The 16,698-nt window shown below is 68.4% G+C and overlaps 1 protein-coding gene across 16 annotated transcripts in view; it reads right to left on the bottom strand.

Annotated features, from left to right (window-relative positions):
* The window catches only part of RXRA (retinoid X receptor alpha), a 91,999-nt gene that overhangs the window by 35,163 nt on the left and 40,138 nt on the right, over window positions 1-16,698 (bottom strand). Inside the window, exon 1 of one of the 16 annotated variants that reach the window (XM_060413722.1) lies at window positions 8,080-9,427. The exons of 12 other annotated variants lie outside the window; for them this stretch is intronic. The gene's annotated coding sequence lies outside the window, so the exon portion shown is untranslated. Of the gene's footprint in view, window positions 1-128; window positions 5,111-7,330; window positions 7,500-7,902; window positions 9,428-16,698 lie in introns of those variants that run through there. 3 more of the 16 variants (XM_042247974.2, XM_042247973.2, XM_042247977.2) reach the window with 3 other exon arrangements.

Raw genomic sequence — 16,698 nt, forward strand, 5'->3', positions numbered from 1 at the left:
CTCCTCACTCTCACGCAGAGACCCCGGGCCAGCCCAGGAGGCCGGCCCCGAGTTCCAGGCCGGACCTGCTGCCGGCGAGGACGTCCACCGTGGGGACGACGAGCGCGGGCATCCGGGAGCACGCTCACCTCTCCAGGGCCCGGCAGGGGCTCCCGGGCACCACGGCCTCCCGTCCAGGCAGTGCCCCTGAACCTTCCCCAGAAACTCCGGGGAGCTGGCCCAGGCGGCAGAGGAGGGGACGCGGGGCGTGGGGGAATTCCTGACGAAACCCCGCCTGCCCCACGGCCGTCTAGAGGGCAAGGGGGCCCCCCGAGCCCGCGGGCTGGCTGAGGCAGTTTCTCTTCAACAGGAAAAGAAGTGATGCTTGTTTCATTCTGAGCCACGCCGCTCCGCGGGCTCAGGGGCCACCGCCCAGCTCTGTCGTGGAACACAGGTGCCTCCACCCCCGGCCTGTCTGAAGCTCTGCATTTCCCGCAGCCCTGCGGCGTCGGGGACACCCAGCAGATACTCAGGCCTCCTGCGCTGGAGACGGGGGCAGCTGTCCCGGGGGCCCTCCCGCCCCAGGATGCCGGGCGGCCAGGGAGCAGGGCGGCTCCTTGGGGCCTGACGTGGGCTGGCCTCTACCGGGACGTCCCCAGCCCTCCCACCACCCTCAAGCATCGCCATTTCTCGGATGTGGGCATGGATGCTCGGCATCTCCAGAGCCACGCGGGGGGTACAGCAGGGCCAAAGCTGAGACCTGGGGGTGCAGAGAGCCAGCCCGGCACCCAAGGGGCTCCTGGGGGGCTTCTGGAGACCCCACCACCACAGGGTGCCGCGAGCCTGGCCCCTCGGTGTCCTCCCAGGGCAGAGGCTCACCCCCACCCCCCACACTGACTCATCCGGAGTCACCAGGCCGGTGCCCGTCATGAGCGGAGGCGCGGGCGGCAGGGCCTCTGCAGACGGAGGCAGGGCTGCTCCCGTGAGACAGACCGAGAACTGGAGCGGGGCTTCCCCGTCTCCGCTGCGGCGGGAGCTCCTCCCGCCTGGGCTAGCACGGTGGCCCCCACACAGCCCAGCTTATCACCCCCACTCACCCCTGCTAAGAGCCTGGGGGGAGGCCCGCACAGACTGCACCTCGGCACCCCTTCGGGCTACGTCCCACTGAGCCGGCCCACCTGGGGGCTCACGAGCTGGCAGGACTGTCCCCAAGCTGAGATCTGACCCCCACCCCGGCCACCCCTTGGGGACCTGCTGCGTGCCAGGCTGTTCCTCCAGTCCCCGCCCCAGGCCCCCAGCAAGTGCAGGGACAGGACGGGGTCCCCACTCTGCACTGGGGGACCAAGAACCTCACCCCGTCCTCACAGAGCATCGAAGCGCAGTCCCAGGTCCCTGACCTGAGGCCTCGTTCCTGACACACCTCGCGGGCCAGCGGCCAGGAGGCTGAGACCCTCCGCAACCCCCAGCGGGCACTTTTCAGGGGCCGTCGAGGCAGCAGAGGGGAGAAGCCAGCGGACACCCGCCCCCATAGTGAGGGTACGCAAGAGACACAGGGACAGGCTGCATTCACGCCCCACGAGCCCAGAGAACCCGCACAGCGACGCAGCGACTTCCCACAGCAGCGTCCAGCCCGGCCACCCAGCCCACGGGCCTCCAGGCAGGCGGACGGGCCGTCTGGCAGCGGGACAGCCTCCCCGGGCCTGGATGACCGTGACCTCCGTGAGGGCCCCGTCAGCCCCTCTGTACAGACGGAGCCTCAAGAGGCCACGCTGGGATCTGGCCGCAGCCAGGCCACAGCGGCCGGCTCAGCATGCCCTCCCCGCCCTGTGGCAGCCCCTGCACTGGCCGCTTGGCAGTAGGACCCCCGCGCCCTCGGCCACCACCAGAGCCTCCCATGACCCCCATCACGGCCCTCAATCCCAAAGCCCACCCTCTCCCCGCCTCCCCAGCACCCCCTGCCTCAGTGCCCCTTCCCGCTGGACCTCCGTGGACCCTTCTCAGCCTCGTCAACAACCACAAACAGCCTCCAGGAGGGGCCAAGACCAGGGTCGACGGTGCGGGAGGGGGACCTGGGGATTGTACGCTTCCACCGCTGGCACCTGCCCTCGGGACACGGGCAGATAGCCGCTGCGAGCCCCGGGCAGCTCTGGATGGGAGGTGGGGCCCAGGGCTGCCGATCACCGTCCAGCCAGATGGCTGACACGCACCCCCAGGGCAGCGCCACGCGGAGGGGCCGCAGGGCCTGGTCACACGCACCCCCAGGGCAGCTGGACTCCAGGAGGCCCAGACTCCGGGGCAGGGCCACACCAAGGCCAGGGGACGCAAGCCAGGCAGGCAGAGGTGTCCAGCTCTCTTGGCCGGCCCCCCGGCACATAACACAGAGTAGCAGGGACCCAGAACTACGCCCCTCGAGGCTCCAAACCCACCCCGACTCCCCAAACCCACACGCCGTCCACAGAGCCGCGCGGGCAGCAGGGCGCAGCCCCTCCCGGGGAGCCGCAGCCCACTGGACCTCCGTGGACCCTTGCCACCTGGCCTCGCGGGCGGTCAGCTGCCGCCTGCACCTTCAGAAAGACAGCAAAGGACAACCTCTCCATCAGAGGCCTTGAGCACAGCGCCTGCACCTGCCCAGAGCTGAGCAGGCGGCCGACGCAGGTGCAGGAAGACCCCGGACAAGAGCGGGGAGGCCTGGTGCGCTCGGGATGGCGGCCACCAACTGCAGACGCTCAGGCACGGCACGCGCTCGACTCGCGGAGCCGTCCTTGCTCGGGCCTAGTGACTCGATGCTACCCACAGCGCTAGCACGCCGCTTTGGAGGACTTCCCAGGCAATGAGCGACTGGAAAAAGCCTGAGGCGGTACCAAGAGAAGCCAGGCAGGAGACAATGGGCAGAAAAAGTCGGCCAAATGCCCAGCAGCCAAGCGCACGCTTTACGTCAACAGATCCCCGAACCCTGCGCGCACCTCCCACGTGTGGCCTGGACAAGGGCCCCTCCCCCATGGAGACGGGCAGCGTGCCTGCAGCACACTCAGAATGTCCGGCCCAGCCACCAAACACGATGACACCTTGTCACACGAGGGCTGCAACAACCGAAGTGCCCGCCACACACACACACACACACACACTCACACACACACACTCACACACACACTCACACACACACACACATACACACACACTCACACACACACACTCACACACACTCACACACACACACACACACACACACACACACTCACACACACACTCACACACACACTCACACTCACACACACACTCACACACACACTCACTCACTCACTCACTCACTCACTGCTTCTATCTAAGAACTCCGGACTAAGGGTCAACACATCCCACACCCTCTACGGGCACAGAGCCGCCCAGGCCAGCCCAGGACATTTTCCGTGTGAAGCTCGCTTCACTTGACTGAATGTTTTGTCGTGTCAAGAGACAAACAGACCTAGAAAATTCTCTTCCCTGCACCCACTTTACAGACGAGAAAACCAACAGCAGAGCTGGAGGTCTGTCCAGGCTGGCATGTTGGGCTGCCCAGTGCTTGCCCTCGAGGGACAGCTGCTGGAGGGGTGTGGACACAGACCCCCGCCAACGCCTCCAGATCAGGAAGGCAGAGCCCCCCGCGGCGCAGGGCTCTCCGCTGCAGGACGCAGCCTTCGAGAAACCTCGGGCTTGGAGACTTGGACCTGGAGCCAGCCTTCGCGGTGGCTCGGCGAGGGTGGGGGACACCAGCCCCAGGACGTGTGCGTGGCACCAGCAAGCCTGGGTGCCCGCCCCTGGGATCCTGACTGCTGAACACAGGTGAGGCTTGTAAAGGGCAGCGGAGGGCAGGCAGCCCGGCACCCCGCTCTCCAGCAGGCTCTCATTTCAGGTCCCGGAGGCGGCCTGGAGCAGCCTCGCCTGGCGCCCACCACCATGCACACGGCGGGAGAAAAGCCGGGCCAGGCCGGCGAGGCACCCTAGACGTGGGGGCAGGACCCTGACCAATCACGACAGCAGGGACTCAGGAGGCCTGGACAGGCAAAGTGCTCCCAGCTCCCGTGCGTGCCGCCAAGTCTCTTCCCTGAACCGCTGTGTGGCTCTGGGACCGTCACGTCATGTCTCGGGACCTCAGCATCCCCTCAAAACTGGGCACAGTGGAGGATGTCCTTACAGGAGCATTGGCAGAGCATGGCGAGTGACTCTCGTGGGCCCTGGCACAGGGTGAACGTGACGGGGCAGAGCGCCTTGCAACCAAAACAAAGGCCGGTGGCAGTGAGGCGGGCCAGGCGGGAACAGGTGCTGGCACCCCCCGTACGATGCAGGGACTGGGACCTCCTGGGATTCCAGCCTCCTCCAGGCCTCCCTGCCCGCCCCACGGGAGCTGAAACCCAGGGCTGAGCCAGGGCCGGGGCCAGCTGTCCATCCCGGGCCGGCCCTGGGCAGCCCCAACCCCATGGAACTTCCTCAGCGGGTCCAGGGCCTCCTACAGCTAGACAAGCTCTGCCCGCCAGAGCCTCAGTTTCTTCGTGTGAAGAAGGGCCAAGCCAGACCTCAAGAGGCCCTCCTCCAGGGAGCCTCGGGGCAAGGAGACGGGAGAGGCAGTCTTCCTCCCCTCCCACCCAACATCTGCTGTGCAGACACCACGGGAAGACTCAGGACCCCAAAGAGACGACCTGAGCACGCCGGGCTCCGGGCATGCGCTGGATGACCGCAGTGGGGCCCAGGAAGGTCACGGGCTGCGGGGACAGCCTGGCCCCCACCCAGCTGTCCTCACCTGCCCCTGCCTGGCCCAGATACCCGCCAGGAACGCCACACTCCTCAGGGGAGACCCTGGCCCCTCCCAGGCCCCCAGCACCCCCTCTCCCACCCCAGCCTGGCCCTACCTGCCAGCCACCTGCGGTCCCCCGCCCGCCAGGCCAGGCCACCTCCGGAAAGAGAGGCCAGCAGCTGCAGCCTCATAGCCAGGGCCGGCGAGAGGTCCCACCACAGGGGCGGCCGCACCGGTCCCCGGCCCACCGGCCCGGGGTCCCTCGGCCCCTGGCGCTGCAGCGTGGCGGGCAAGTCGGCCGCGGAAGCCTGGGAAGGGGCCCAGGAGGCCAGCGTCTCCGCCAGGCAGCTGGGAACTCGCCAGAGTGGCCGAGTTCCCCTTTCCCAGGACCGCCCGGCCCCCCACCCTCGCCCAGACACCTGTGACCACAGGCCGCTCCCATTGGCCGAAGCACAGGCTGCTCAGAGGAGGACGGGGACCCCAGCCTCGTTTCCTCAATCTGAGCTCGGCCTCGGCCTGCAGACAGCGCCGCGCATGGGACCCGGGCCCAGCCGGGGGCCAGCAGAGGCTGAGGACAAAGCCGGGACCACAGTTGAAACCCACTCACGGCCGCCAGCTGCCGGGGTGCGGGCCGGCCAAGTGGGCTGGCTGAGCCCAGCACCCTAGCTGCAGGCTGGCATGAGGACGCTCAACCCCCCAGGTGCACTGACCCAGCCGGAGTGCTGGAGCAAGCCGACGCAGCCTTCTTGGGGGCCACAGACCCCTGGCCACCGACCCTCAGGTCTCCACCTGGCCCCGCTGCTCGCCGGCAGCGAAGGTCGTGCAGGAGGGGCAGCAGAGGCCCAGGCTGAGCCCAGGACGGGCCAGCGGGCCTGGCGAGGGCGGCGGGTGGACAGCAGGGCTCTGACTGCCGGGACGGGGGGCCACGAGGCGCCCGCAGCCAGAGAAGCAGGGCTCTGGCAGGACCAGCTGGGCCCCAGGTGGGGGCTCTGCCCCCAAGAGGGAGGCGAGCAGGACGTTGGGAAGGAAGGAAGCCGTAGTGGCTCCCGGCCACCCTCCAGCCACACAACGGGGTCATTCTTCCGGGGCACAGAATGCCTTTTGTAGGCCGGCGGCCAGCGGCCCGGCCCCAGGGCCGGCAGTTGCAGGGGGGCGGGGGGCGCGGGGGCTGCGTCACAGGGCCCCCTGCTGCTCCCGCACAGGCGAGTACAGGGTCCTCAGTCCCGGCCCCCCGCCCCCAGAGGCCTGAGGTCCAGCCAGCTGCACACATCCGGGCACACAGGCCAGCTGCCCTGGCGGCTCTGGCCGCACACGCCGCGTGCACGCTGCCTGCTCCACAGCGGCTGGCGGGCACACTGGCAGCCCTGCCTACCCCTGGGCACATGGAAACCCCGCTGCCCACGTGGGGCCCAGGCAGCCTCCCTCCTCTCCCAGGACTCCTCCGGAAGGGCGGGGGTACCCCTGCCCAGGCAGACTCGGCAGACAGACCCAGCAGCAGCCCCTGCCCGCATCTCCCGCGAACCCCACACCCTCGGGCACGCATCGGCCCCAACTGTAGTCTCCACCTGAAACCCAACCTACTGTGGGACCGGATGGGAGGCGAGGGGGTCCATCCCCATCCCACCCCACCCTGCCCGAAAAGGTCCACACTCGCAGAAACCCACCCGGGTCAGGGCTCAGCGAGGAGGAGGAGACTCCCGGGGTTCACACTGCTGAGTGGCGACTCCAGGACGCCCGGCTCTGGAGCGGGAGGTGGGGCATCCCTTCCCACCTCGCCTGGCTCGGGTGTCTGCCGAGCACACGTGGTGTGGTTTTCACGATAAGGACACAAACAGCCTCTGCGGAGGCCTGGTTTTAGCAGGATCCTGGCCGGACGGGCCCAAGGCTGCGGCCGCCCCTCCTCCGCCTGGGCCGGGATTCCCCGCTTCGCTCCTCCTCGCGGCTCCCTGCTCCTCCGGTTCTGAGCCCAGGAGCGCGCCAGGCTAAACTCGCCAGGTGGACGGGGGTGTGGCGGGGGCCTGCCTGCCCACGGCGAGGATCCCAGCCCAGCCCAGTCTAGGGGCAGGCCAGGCCAACTCAGCTGCGGCTGGTGGTCAACCGTGACGCCCGGCTCCTCCCCAGCTGCCTGAGGGCCCGGCCGGGCAGCCAGGGTCCGGGACACCCAGGACACAGCCAGGAGGTGCCCATGACGTCCACAGGGCCCTCGCCCCACTGACTCAGTTCGTTTGCAGCCAGCAAGCCCTGTCACGTGAACGCTACCTCCAGCCACCACCCCCGGGCCCGCTCGTGCTCAGCCCCACAGGTGGCAGGCAGGGCCGCCTCTCAGAGTCACCGCAGACTCACTCCCAGCAGCTACAGAGCCGGGCCCAGGGCGCCGCCTGGCCAGCAGCTGGCCCCCACCCGCCACGCCCCCTCAGCCTCAGACCCCAGCATCAGCCCGCGCGTGGACAGTCCCCTGCTCCTGGCCTGCCCCAACCCAGTCCATGTCCCCTCTGCACCCTCAGAGCAAGTGGAGCTGGCCAGGCGCTGGGCCTGCCCCACCGGGTGGTGGCCTCGGTGGCGACGCACTCTGCACATGTGACCCACCTGTGCAGACGCCCTGGGGAGCTCTCGCAGGACTGGGTGTTCAGAGGGCTCGACTGTGGCCACCTCCCCTCCGTGCGCACACATGAGCCACATCTGTGGGTCCCCTCAGCCTGCAAGTCTGAGCGGGCCCTGGGAGTCCCACCAACCAGGCCCTGCCCCTGGGCAGGCCCGGCCAAAGGCACCCAGAGTGTGCCGGGGCTGAGCCAACCCCGAGCTGCAGTGCCTCTGGGTGGGCAGAAAAGGAGGGGCCCCAGGGAGCCAACCCACAGAGGCTGAACCAGCCAGGAGCAGCCCACGGCGCTCACGTCTCTTCCCCAGCCACGCTCATCAACATCACGTCTGTGGCCTAGGCCGGCCACAGTGGGAGAGTCTGCCCCCTGGAGAGCAGAGCAAGCCACAGACCACAGGCCCCCAGCCCCGAGCCCCAGGCTGCCCCCTGCTCAGCCTTGGCATCCCCCCCGGTGTAGCTGGAGGGGGTCAGCAGGGGCCTGAAAGGTCCCTCCCCTCGCCCCCAGCACCCGTCGCCCCCAGAGACCTCCCGTTCCTTCCAAGCACTGGGGCCCGGTTCTGACCTCGTTTCTGGGCCGCCCGGCTGGTCCAGCAACAGTGAGGACTTTGGTGCGGGGCTCTCCCCGGGGCGGCCTCTCCCTCCCACCAGCTGTCCTGGACCTGCCTCGGTGCCCACCTCCCGGCCTCCAGGAGGCCCCTCCGGCCCCACTGCAGACCCCTGCCTCTCCCAGGCCTCTCACCCTGGCAGCCGAGGAAGCCAGAGGACGGGCCCTGCCCAGGGCCCCCAGAGCCCAGGCGAAAACACACACACACACACACACACACACCACCCAACCCTCAGCTTCCTTCCTCCTTGCACGGCCAGTGCGGAGAACAGCAGGCAAGGGCCGGGGTGGGCGGAGGCGGCCGCGCCAGCGCCACGCAGAGCCCCCAGCTGCCCCGGGCTCGGCCCACGGCCCCTCCTTCTCGTTCACATCCTGGCGGGGGCAGGGTACACAGAGGTGCAGCGCAGAGACCAAGGCCCCCCGGGGGCAGCGGCGGGCACACTGAGGCTGGGTCTCTCCACCTGCAGCGCCCCCCACCACCCAGGAGCACTGGTCTGCTCCTGTCCCCACTCCCAGGAAGCACAGCAGGACACCACGGAAGTCAGGGGCTTGGTGCGCAGGGAAGCCACCCCACAACCCAGACCAGGGCCCCCAGCCCTCTGCTGACCGTTATCGTGGAACAGATTCACCAGAGGTCTCCACCCGCCACGGCCAGCAAGCCCAGCCCCACCTCTCTCCCGCAGACCCAGCCTGCCCCACACAGGCCTCAGTGCCCGGAACCCCAGCCCCCTGCACTTGGTGTGGCCCTCCACCCCTCTCAGTCCCAGGCCTGGCCCTCGGAGTAGAAGCAACCATTCATTCCCCTTGCATCTTCCTGCCAGGGACACTCGCTCCTGGAAGCCCTCCTCACACCCGTGTAGCGAGCTCAGGACAGGGCCCAGCCCTGTGGATGCCAGCTCAGGTCTAAGCCCCCGCCCCGGAGGACAGGCAGGGTCCCGCCCCAGGCTCAGGACCCTGCCACCTCTGCCCTGCTCCAGCCCCGCGCCCCACCGCCCCTAAGACTTGGGAGACCAGCCCAGCCCGCCAGCCGCCCCTCACAGCGCCCCACATCGGCGCTGGAAGGCGGGGCCCCTCCAGGCCCAGACCCGGCTCCATCTGCAGCCTCACAGCCAGCACCCCACCCCATCCCCACCGTGGGGCCCCGGCTCTCACCCCCCCAGGGCGCTGCTGGCTCTGCCGCCAAGCAGACAGGAGGAGAGCTGACCCTCAGGAGGGCGGGAACCCCTGCGGCTCTAAGTGCCCCCGGCCCCGACTGAAGCACCGCAGGGCTGCTCCTCTGGCCTCTGACCCCCAAGACCCGGGAGCCAGAGGGGCTGCAGGCGCTCAGCGGGACGCAGCCACCCCCGCCAGACAGGACGGGACATCCCTGGCACAGAGGACCGGGGCCCGGGCTGGAGGTGCTCTGGACACGGAAGCCCTGGACCCCGGGCCTGGACGCTGTGTCCGTCTGCCTCCCCACCTACCCTCCTCCAGCAGGTTCTCAGCCCACGCGGAAGGTGGGCACGGGGCGGGGTGGGGGCACAGGGTCCCTGTGAGGCACGGCCTGGTCCACAGGCAGGACAGCACTGCCCCCAGGCGCTCAGAGACCCCGCGCCCAGGCCTGGGCCTGTCCCGGCTTCTCCGGGAGGCCACACGCAACCCCCAGCCCCCCACCGCCCCAGGGCCGCGGCCAGTTCCCAGGCCCGGCCGGCAGCGTGCCCCGTCACGCCAGCCTGCAGCCCGGCCCCCGCCACCCCCGTGCTCAGGATCAGGGTGACTCACGGGGCTGGCACGCCGCCTCCGGCCCCCGCCACGGGCGGCCGCCCTGAACACACACACACACCTGTCCGGACTTGATGCCGCAGGCCGGCGGAGGGGCCTGGGAACTGTGGGCGGGGCCGGCCGGGCTCTGGGCCATGAGGGGCCCCCAGGAGGGGCCCAGGAAGGCTGCACTCAGGCTGGCAGCCAGGAGCTGCAGCCTGACCCGAGACCCCACAGGCCCAGGAGCTGCAGCCCAACCCCAGAGACCCCACAGGCCCAGGAGCTGCAGCCCGACCCCAGAGACCCCACAGGCCCAGGAGCTGCAGCCCGACCCCAGAGACCCCACAGGCCCAGGAGCTGCAGCCCGACCCCAGAGACCCCATAGGCCCAGGAGCTGCAGCCCGACCCCAGAGACCCCACAGGCCCAGGAGCTGCAGCCCAACCCCGAGACCCCACAGGCCCAGGATCTGCAGCCCGACCCCAGAGACCCCACAGGCCCAGGATCTGCAGCCCGACCCCAGAGACTCCACAGGCCCAGGGAGCGGTTCGGGGAAGGGCCTGGGAGCTGCACTCCGGCCCACCCCACGTCAGCGGCCCAGACGCCAGCATGCCAACCGACCAGCCAGGGAGAGCGCCAAGCCCTGCAAATCTAGGCCCAGACCACCACCCTCCCTCCGTGAGGCCAAACATCGCCCTGGAGGCCGGGCAGGCCAATGGGCCCCGACCAGCACGGGTCTCGGGCGCTGGCAGGTGGCGCCTGGGGAGCCCACCACAAGGACGAGCCCAGTCCAGCCACTCAGGCGTGTCCGGCTCTCCGACTGCAGCCCCCAGGCCTCCCTGTCCATCACCCACGCGCGGAGCCTGCCCACACTTGTCCATCGAGTCGGTGATGCCGTCCAGGCATCTTATCCTCTGTCGCCCCCTTCTCCTCCTGCCTTCACTCTTTCCCAGCATCAGGGTCTTTTCCAAGGAATCAGCTCTTCGCATCAGGTGGCCAAAGTATTAAGAGTTTCAGCTTGAGCACCAACCAGTCTTTCCAATGAATATTCAAGACTGATCTCCTTTAGGATGGACTGGTTGGATCTCCTTGCAGTCCAAGGGACTCTCAAGAGTCTTCTCTAACACCAGTTCGAAAGCATTAGTTCTTCAGCGCTCAGCCTTCTTTGCGGTCCAACTCTCACACCCATGGGCCTTACTTCTGTTCAGGCCAGGCCCGAGGTCTCAGACGCCTGTCAGGGCTGTCCTGCACCTCCCAGAAACCAGAGGGGCCAGAAGGGGTCCTGACAGCAGGGAGCCAAGGCCCTGCCAGCCGTCAGGGGGGCATGGCAAAGGCCTCCGAGGGGGCGGCCCCACAGCAGCTGCAGGGGCCAGAGCAGGCCTCTGGCACAAAAGGGCAGTGTCCACCCACGTCCATCCACCACCCCAGCAGGACCCCCTCAGGCTTCCCTGCTGCACCCCCACAGCCCCCCAGGAGCCCACCAGGCCAGGCGCCCACCTCGAGGTAGCCTCTGCCCCTCTGGCCCCCAGGCAAGGATCAGCACTCCTGCACAAGAGGCAGGAAGCCCCAAGGCCCAGGGCCCAGCCAGTGCAGGTGAGCGGGGCGGGGTCTGCAGGAGAGGCTGAGACAGAGGGGCCCTGGGACGGTGCGAAGGGGGCCCTGCTGTGCAGGGTGGGCGGGAGGCCCGGGACCCCGTCCTAGGGCTCTGGCGGCGGGACAGTGGCCGGCACTGCCCGCGTTCGCTGACCGACTGTTGGACAGGCGATGTCAGCACAGGCCCCACCAGAGGGAAGGCGCGAGGCAGGGCTGCCCCGACCCACAGCACAGGCAGACCCCACTGCCGGGCACAGGATGGCGCTGGGCAACCTGACTCGAGGGAACAAAGCACAGTCACCGGCAGGGGAGGCCTGGCTCTCACCCTGCACTCGCCCCAGAAGGCGCCAGGGCGGCGTGGCTGGGCCCGCACGGATGCCTGCGGGCTGATGCACGGTCAGGCTGCGGTCCCGCTGGGGTCCAGAGCCCTGGCTGTGCCGGAACCTGCCTCCCTCAGCAAAGCCGGTTCCAGGCCTCCCCCCCGAGCGGAGCGGGGCGTGCACGAGGGGTTAAGAGTGCCCCACCTCCGGGTGCAGCCCAGCTCCCACGGGCCCGTGGACCACGGCTGAGCCCGTGAGGAAGACAGGGAGAGCCACACCGCCCCGCCTGCCCTCCCCAGAAAGCTCCCAGCGTGTCCCCCCGGGCACAGTCCCCACCCGGCCACGGTGCACCCAGGCCACGGTCCCCCCAGGCCTTGATTCTCCACCCCAGGCCACAGTCACCCTCAGGCCACAGTCCCCCCAGGCCACAGTCCCCCCCAGGCCACGGTCCCCCCAGGCCACAGTCCCCCCAGGCCACAGTCCCCCCAGGCCTTAATTCTCCCCCCCCAGGCAACGGTCCCCCCCAAGCCAAGGTCCCCCCAGGCCATGGTGCCCCCCAGGCCAAGGTCCCCTCAGCCCACAGTCCCCCCAGGCCACGGTGCCCCCCAGGCCACGGTCCCCCCAGGCCAAGGTCCCCCCAGGACAGGGTCCCCCCAAGGCCACAGTCCCCCCAGGCCAGAGTCCCCCCCAGGCCAGGGTCCCCCCCAGGCCACGGTCCCCCCAGGCCAAGGTCCCCCCCAGGACAGGGTCCCCCCAAGGCCACAGTCCGCCCCAGGCCAGGGTCGCCCCCAGGCCACAGGACCCATGACCACACCCCCCAGGCCACAGTCCTCCCCCAAGGCCACGGTCCCCCTCAGGCCAAGGTGCCCCCAGGCCAAGGTCCTCCCCAGGACAGGGTCCCCCCAAGGCCACGGTCCCCCCAGGCCACGGTCCCCCCAGGCCTTGATTCTCCCCCCAGGCCACGGTCCCCCCCAGGCCAGAGTCCTCCCCAAGGCCACGGTCCCCCCCAGGCCACGGTCCCCCCAGGCCACAGTCCCCCCAGGCCTTGATTCTCCCCCCCTGAGGCCACGGTCCCTCCTCAGCCACGGACCCCCAGGCCACGGCCCCGGGGAGTGGCCCCTCTCCCTCGGCCACCTTCTGGAGGCAGGAGCGGGCAGCCCCTCAGGAGGCAGGACAGAGACTGCTCGGGGCTAGAACTGTCCCCCCAACACGCAGCCAAGCTCCGGGTGGCCTGGCTCCCCGCCTCTGACCCCTGCGACCCCAGCCCCTCCCCATGCAGAAGGCGCCCCTGAAGCAGCCCCGGGGGGCCCTTACCCCGCCACCCCCCAAACTCAGGGCCTTGCTCACCCACACTCTCAGCCCCTTCCTGCCTCGCTCAGAAGGCATGGCAGCTGCCAACTTCCTGCCAGCGGCTTCGAACCCACAGTTGGTGTAAGGCCTGCTCAGCACCCTGCGAGGGTCGCCGGCAGGAAGGCCGAGGAAAGTGTGGGGGAGGGCCGCAGGCCTCAAGCCCTGGGTGGCCGGGCCCCTGCAGCCCTGAGACAGCCCAGCCACACGGTGCCTCCCCAACACACCGCCCCCATCCCAGGGGCTGGGACACGGGTGGGTCTGGAATCGGGGCCCATGACCCTGAGGACACGCACGCATGGAGGGTCAGGGAAAAGAGGGACTCAGACTCCGGGTGAACACTAAATTTCAGGAGGACGGGGTGCTCCTCACACCCCCACATCCAGCATGAGTCGGTAAGCTCTCACTCTGGGCCTCTGAACAAGGGCAATGCGTGTGTCTCACTGAGAGCGCACGGACCCCGGAGCTCCGGGCAAGCTCCAAGTGGGGCCTGCCTGCCCCACGGAGGGGCTCGCCCAGACCCAGCCCCGCTCTGGGCCTCCGCCGATGGCCCTGCAGGCGGAGGGGCCAGGCTACCCCCATTCTCACCTGCTCACTGGCCGGGCGTCTCCATGACAGACCGTGACCCCCACTCTGGGGAACACAGGGAGGGCGGCCAGTTAGCCCATCAGGGGCCCAGTGGCTGACCTCCCAGGCCAGCGGAGAGCTGAGTGCTGACCCTGCTTGGGGCCCCAGGGAACGGGGCAGGACTCCCTGCTCCAGCAGCTCAGAAGCAGCCGGTCTGGGCTTCTGTCCTCAACCAGGTCAAGTCAGGCTGGGCCCCTGATGCTCACAGGGCTCATCCTAGGCCAGGGGCCGCGGGGCCGCCACAAGGACCCCACGGTTCAGGTTGGGAACAGCAGCAGAGGGCCTTCCTGGGATGGACAGGCGGCGCGAGGTGAGCACACACAGGCCGCCCTGAATTCAGAGACCCACACAGCTGTCCACCCAGCAGCCAGCCTCAGGCGGGTGGGAGCATGCCGCACCCACCCCCACCAGGACCCCTGGGTGCTCAATGCCCAAACCCCTCACTGGTCTCAAGCACAGGGAGCCCGGGACCCCTTGAAAGCTGTCTGGCCCCCATGGCCCACCCGCACACGCCAACCAGGCAGGGGCACAACCGGTGTTTCCTGAGCGCCCCGTGCCCGGGACGTGCGGCTCATCCCACGCGTTCAGAAACCCTACAGGCGTTGCTGTCTTCTTGCAGAAGGGGAAGGAAGCGAGGCTTGGACACCAAGCTCAACCTTCCCACGGCCACCCTCTGGTCAGTGCAGGGGCAATGGGGGTCCGAGGCCGCTCAGGCACACGGCACAGAGGTGAGGGAGGCAAGCGGAGCCAGTCAGCAGGGGGACGGTCAAGGGGCGAAGGTGGGATCCTCCATCCCACAGGGGGTGGAGATACAGAGACAGCCGTCAGCACACACACGTCAAGGCGTGTGCACACTTTTGCCCCGACACACGCCTTGTTGGGGGCCCAGAAGCCCCCAAATGCCCTCTGACCCTCCGCAATGCCCTCAGGGCAGTCAGCACAGCTGGGGCGGGGGGTGGGGCCGGGTGCCTTGCCTGATGCCGAACCCTGGGTTCTGGGTCCAGAATCTCCTAGAAACTGCTCTCTCCTCCACCGGTCGTGGGAGGGCCGGCCTCCCCCAAAGACCTCCTCCTCCTCCCCCTCGTCACCAGAGGCCTGTTGAAAATCTGTATTCCGTTTTTACTTAGAAAGTAATAAACGCCGAGATAGGCCGTTATCTGTCTGCAGGGGCAGGGCAAAGGCGGCCGGCGTGCTAACCTTGGGCGAGCCGGACTGTGTGGCCGGCTCCCACTCTCCCTGCTCGGCTTTGGAAACAGAGCTGCAGGGCAGCCAGAGCTTGCTCTCCTCGGGGGGGGGCGGGGACGGGGTGGGGGGTGCTTTACAGAATCTTAGCAGTTTCCTTCATCAGCCACACGCACAAACTCTCCCACCGAAAGCGCTCTCCAAGCCAAACGCAGGCAGATTCCATTTTCTCACAACCCCGCCCGCCCCTGAGCCCTTCAAAGGCTCCTGCACGTGGGCTGGAAGGGGCCCGGGAAGGCAGGGGGCTCCTGCACAGCCCCACACCCACTCGCCAAAAGATGAGACAGCTGACCTGCCCCGCTCAGGCCCAAGCCCTAACGCCAGCCTGTCTGGTGGTCCCCGGGCTGACCCCGAGATGAACCAGGCTTTCCTCTGGGCCGGAGCCTGCCTGAAGGGCCCCCAGCAGCCTAGAGTCAGCTCGCCTCAGCACCCCAACCCTAGGGTTCCAGAAGGGGCCAAGGCCCACCCACGGACCCTTCACACTGGGGCTCGGTTGCTCGGCCGTGTCCGACTCTTTCGTGACCCCGTGGACTGTAGCCAGGCTCCTCTCTCTGTGGGATTTCCCAGGCAAGAACACTGCAAGGGGTTGCTATTCCCTTCAGGGGATTTTCCCGACCCAGGGACTGAACCCAAGACCCCTGGGGCCCCTGCACTGGCGGACAGATTCCTCACCGCTGAGCCGCCTGGGGAGCCCGGGGACCCCTCGGCCTCCCTTTAGGAAGCCTGCCACCTCCCAGATCAGGACTGAGCCAGGTGAGCCCCAGCTGCCACCGTGATCCAGAAGAAGGATGCTCTCCCGGGCGCCCAGCACCCACCTCTCGCCCTGCTCCTTGCCAGCCCTCAGGGCGCCCTGGCCCACCCCAATCTGGGTCTACCCCCAGGCGTGGGAACCAGGTCATTTCCAGGAACACATCAGCTTTCTCGCCTCGAGGACACGCTGTTCCCTGGGCCTGAAACTCTGCCTACACCTCTCTCAGCTCGCTCCAATCCAGTTTAAATAAAAACCGCCTCCAGGAAGCCCTCCTGATTTCTCCCAATGAGGGTAGTGGTGCCTGCTACGACATACCCTCAATAGGGCACTCACCCCACCACAGGGTGCCCCAGCCCACATGTCTGAGGCTGCCAAAGTCTGGGAGGTCCGAGGGCAGGAGCCACAGCCGGCTCATCAGACAGCCCTGGGGCCTGGCCGCACCCTGGTATACAGCCGGCAAAACAAAGAGTAGATGGATAAGCAGAGTGGGGGTGAAGGAGCTAGGGACGGGCTGACACGAGCTGCGGGACTCACCACGGCCCTTCAGAGCCAGCCGAGGAAGGACCGAGTTTCAGAGAGAAGGAGTGACTCTCAAAGAGACCCTAAGGTGCTAACAAGCTGTGCAAACCTGAGCAGGCCGAACAGTCTCTCTGACCCTCATCTCCTCTTCTGCAAAGAGATATCACGTAAGAAAGCAGCCAGGAGGCCGTGACCACGAGGCTGGCCCGTCCCTGGCCACCCCCGAGGTGACGAAGTGAGCGCAAGCGTGCACGCAGCCTGCGGGCCTGGGCTTGAGGCCTGCCTGCACAACCCATGGCTGGCCCAACCCCGCTGGATCTAAGCATCCTCATCCTCAGAAAGGCCCCCTCTGGGTATGTATCACAGAGCCTTCCGAGTGGGTGGCCTACCCCCCCACAGCCTCCACTGTGCTGGGAACAGGTGGATAATCCAGGCCAGGCCCTGCCAGGGACAGCCAGGCCACAGTCAGAGGCCTCTCCAGGAGCCCAGAGGGCCCAGCCGGTCAGGGACGTGGCAAGAGGGAGGGCGCTGTCTGGGCACAGGCATCAAGGAGGGCTTCCTGTGGGAGGCACCACCTGCCTCCCTCCAGCTGTAACTTAGAGGAGGCTCCCACCTCC

This window comes from Ovis aries, chromosome 3 (assembly GCF_016772045.2).
Source record: "Ovis aries strain OAR_USU_Benz2616 breed Rambouillet chromosome 3, ARS-UI_Ramb_v3.0, whole genome shotgun sequence".
Classification (NCBI taxonomy): Eukaryota; Metazoa; Chordata; class Mammalia; order Artiodactyla; family Bovidae; genus Ovis; species Ovis aries.